General features: G+C 42.7%; 1 protein-coding gene across 1 annotated transcript in view; it reads right to left on the bottom strand.

Annotated features, from left to right (window-relative positions):
- CA1H5orf24 (chromosome A1 C5orf24 homolog) overlaps positions 1-4,303 on the bottom strand; it is a 14,501-nt gene extending 10,198 nt beyond the window's left edge. The window contains exons 1-2 of the mRNA XM_049649216.1: positions 4,169-4,303; positions 2,471-2,531 (exon numbers count right to left, since the gene is read on the bottom strand). The gene's annotated coding sequence lies outside the window, so the exon portion shown is untranslated. The remainder of the gene's footprint in view (positions 1-2,470; positions 2,532-4,168) is intronic.

Raw genomic sequence — 4,303 nt, 5'->3', positions numbered from 1 at the left:
CACGCACACGCACACGCACACGCACACGCACACGCACACGCACACGCACACGCACACGCACACGCACACGCACATCGCGAGACCCAGTCTCCCGCCGACGACCAGCACGCAGGCTCGGGGAGGGTAGCCGGCAGAGCCAGGATGCGCTTGCGCGCCGTGGGGCCGAACGGGAGGCGGTGCTTAGGACCGCGCAGGTCTGGTTGTGGTTCAGGCCCAGAGCTGTAGATGAGTTGTAGACCCACCGGAAGGGATGCAGCTTCCTACCAGGATTTTCGTCGCGATTCCAAGTAGATGTTGGAACTACTACTTGACCCCATTTCTCAGATTAAAGTACTAAGTGATGGAGTCATGATTTGAACCCTGCTGCCTTGTTCCAAAAAGCCTGCCTTTAATTAATGGTGGCAAAAAGATGAATGCCTAATTGTGTTAGGTGCTGTCTAAAGCATGTTACAAGGGCTCAGCTTCTACCCTTTAGCTGCTTATGGATGGGTAGAATGAGACCTCCACCTAACAAAATGGGGAATATTCAAATAAAATGAGTTTGGGGCCTCAGACCTAGGGCCATGTGATCATGAAAAGCATTTTGTGGGGACATCCTGTACTTTTAAAAAAGTTTTTTACACTCAAGACTTAAGAATTGCCATATTCTTCATTCCACTATCACAGGAAGGGATGGGACAAGCAGTTTGCTTTCAAAATCCTCCCCCCGCTTTATGAAATTTCTGATAGATCAGTCCCCCCTATACAGGACAATTAGCAAAAGGATTAATTTCCCCAGTTCTTCCTGCTGTGAATTCAGAAAGGAGAGGATCCAGAAACAAAGGCTGCTGAGAAGACATTTTATTTAGTAGTGCAAAGAGACTAGAGGTGGTGCCTCTCCTTTTTGACTATGCAACGAAGACTGTTTGAGGAGGTAATTCTCTGCACGGAATTTTACCTTGAGCACAGTACTTGGCCAGGTGCTGTTGCCAGTAGGAAAGGAGGAAAACTTTCCTGGGTGAACACACAAACCAGGAGGAAAACCAAATATAATACATAAAACAGGCAAGCCCATTCATTTTCTAGCAGGCATAGTTATGTAACAAGATTCTAAATATTCTCATTACTTCTATAAAATACTAGAAAACAAAACTGATTATACCGGTATAATATCAGTATAACATACTGATTATATATTGCTCATATATAAAAAGGAAAATATGAAGGGTGCCTGGGTTGTTCAGTTAAACCTCTCCCACTCTTTTTTTTTAATTTTTTAAAATGTTTATTTGTTTTTGAGAAAGAGCATGAGAGAGAGAAGTGGCCGAGAGAGAGAGAGGGAGACACAGAATCCAAAGCAGGCTCCAGGCTCTAAGCTGTCAGCACAGAGCCCGATGCAGGACTTGAACCACCAGCCGTGGGATCATGACCTGAGCTGAAGTCAGAGGATTAACCGACTAAGCCACCCAGGCACCCCAAACCTCCCACTCTTGATTTCAGCTCAGGTCTTGATCTCACTGTCAGAGTTCAAGCTCCGTGTTGGGTTCTGCGCTCCGGATAAAGCCTACTTTAAAAAAAAAAAAATGTACACAGATTTGAGGACATATTAAGTAACTTTCCAGAAAAACATTAGGCAAGTCTTCTCTACTCAAGTCCTCTTTTTTTACTTGAAGTGGAATTTCATAATGCATTGTAGCACTCCCATACCATATCATGACCATTCCAGATTCCTAATTACATTTTGTGTGGAATGGCATTTGTACATAAAACCACTTAAAAACAAACTTTCAGGGGGTGCCTGGGTGGCTCAGTTGGTTAAGTGTCTGACCCTCGATTTCCTCTTGGGCACTGGTCCCAGAGTCACGGGATCAAGCTCCACACGGAGTGTGGTGTGGAGCCTGCTTAAGATTCTGTCTGCCCCTCTCCCTGGATCCTACTCTCTCTTTAAAAAACAAAGAAAAACAATCAAATTCTCATACAAAAAAGGTCAGATGATTTGCAGACCCAAAGGACAGATAGCTGGAATAACAGATGAAGTCAGACATTCCTGGGTATCAATGCCTTTCTGCTACTTGTGTCCTATAGTACCTTGGGCAAGTCACTGCTCTTCTCAGAAGTTGCCATTTATGTGAAATGAAAACAATGTCCTCCTTACAGGGATAAGGAATGAAGGTAGCTAATGGGTAAAGACAGATGTGGATTTATGTTTTTGTTTTTTTAACTTTTTGTGTTTTTTAAGAGAGACAGCAAGCCAGGGAGAGAAACAGAGGGGGAGAGAGAATCTTAACCAGGCTCCACACTCAGCTTGGAGCAAGATGTGGGGCTCAATCCCACGACCCTGCAATCATATCCTAAGCTCAAATCAAGAATCTGCCGTTTAACTGAGTGAGCCACCCAGGCACCCTGATAGATGTGGATTCAAATCCCAGGTCTGCCACTTATTAGCTGTATGACTCTGAACAAGCAACTAGTCAACTCAACATGTACTTACTGAATGCAAGGTCCTGGGGATATAGGACTAATATGGTCTCTGACCTCAGGGAGTTTACATTCTGGTGAGGTAGACAAAAATACAAGCAGATAATCAAAATATGTTAACTGCTGATCTGTTATTTTGAGAATCATCTCAGAAATTATAGGTGCCGCAGTACACACAGATAAAACATGGTCCTGAACGTAGAGGCTTTTTCAAGAGCAGAGCCATTTATCATCACTTCACGTTCAAGAAAATCATACCTTTAAATGTCACACTCTTTAACTTATCTCCCAACACTTCTTCTTCAAAAGTATATACCCTTGAAATACAATTTGGACGCAACCCAACATTCTTCATTCCTTCATTCAGCCTGACGCAGGGTAGGCCACATCATATAAACAAACCACCAACTTATAAGATTTTCGAATGATAAATGGTAGCTGTACACATACATAAGGAAAGCCATAAAAGGAGTATTTGTTTAGAGCTGGGAACCAGCTGCCTCTAGAGACCACTGAACTGGGGCAACAAGGGTTCCTAAATACTTTCACTTAAACTGAAAGATACACGTAGAAAAATGAATCTCACTTCATAGATTTTAGTTTATCAGTAGCCATGGACTGTCCTTGCTAGCTATATGGCTTACAGCAGTATTCAAAGTAATAGCAATATTGAAAGAGAGCATAAGAAAACCCACACTAATTCACCCATGTTAGACAACAGTACTAACATTTATTGGATGCTTACCATATGCCAGGCACTATCTTTGTATGTTTTAAATGTTCTATTTAGAGAGGAGTGCCTGGGTGGCTCAGTCAGTTAAGCGTCCATCTTCTGCTCAGGTCATGATCTCAGTTCGTGGGTTTGAGCCTGGCATCGGGCTCTCTCTTGACAGCTCAGAGCCTGGGTCCTGGAGCCTGCTTCAGATTCTATGCCTCCTCTCTCTCTGCCCCTCTCCCGCACGCACGTGCACACACACGCATGCACACACTTTCCCTCTCTCTCTCTCAAAAATAAACATTGTTTAAAAAATGTAAATGTTCTATTTCACCTCATGCTTACAGCTCTGAGATAGGTATTTTCACATCCCATTTACATATGAAAAAGCAGACATTTTAAAACATTTAAGCAACCATGGCCAATGGTTGTTTAAGTACCCCCAATACAATTTATGTATAATTATGTCTATGTACAGTTGTACCAATACTGTAACCAGTATATTTAAACACAATATGTCATGAAACTTTTTTTTTAAGTTTATTATTTTTCATAGAGAGCCCTAGTGGAGGAGGGGCACAGAGAGAAGGAAAGGGAGAATCCCAAACAGGCTCCACATTGTTAGCACAGAGCCCGACATGGGGCTTGATCCCACAAGCCATGAGATCAAGACCCGAGCCAAAATCAAGAGTCAGACGCTCAAACGAATGAGCCACCCAGGCACCCCATGAAACAATATATTATAAAAGCTACTAAAAATTTTTTAAGAAGAAACACAAATAGCTTTAGTATTTTCTTCCTGCTTTCCAAATACATGTCCCACTTTGGAGATTGGAGTGAAATCTAAGAGCAAAACAAAGTGAAGATTTTCAGTAGTTTTCAAACTTGAATGTGTATCACAGAATCCTACCACCCCAGATACACTTAAATAGCAGCACTAGACCCCTAAATATTTAGAACTTGTGCTCTTTTTGAAGCTCCCAGGCATTCACTCACCTGCTCTTTCACTGAGCTTTCCAAACTGGAGACTTGGGCCCTGGGCTGGCTTAGGGGATAGGGAAGACTCATTTTGCAAATCTACAATACAGTTCTGGGAGTCTCAGCTCACAGAAGACTCTCTCAGGCAAAGGC

Source organism: Panthera uncia (genome assembly GCF_023721935.1).
Source record: "Panthera uncia isolate 11264 chromosome A1 unlocalized genomic scaffold, Puncia_PCG_1.0 HiC_scaffold_17, whole genome shotgun sequence".
NCBI classification, from domain to species: domain Eukaryota; kingdom Metazoa; phylum Chordata; class Mammalia; order Carnivora; family Felidae; genus Panthera; species Panthera uncia.
Note: the sequence above shows the minus strand (reverse complement) of the source record. Positions and strands in the feature narration are given on the sequence as shown.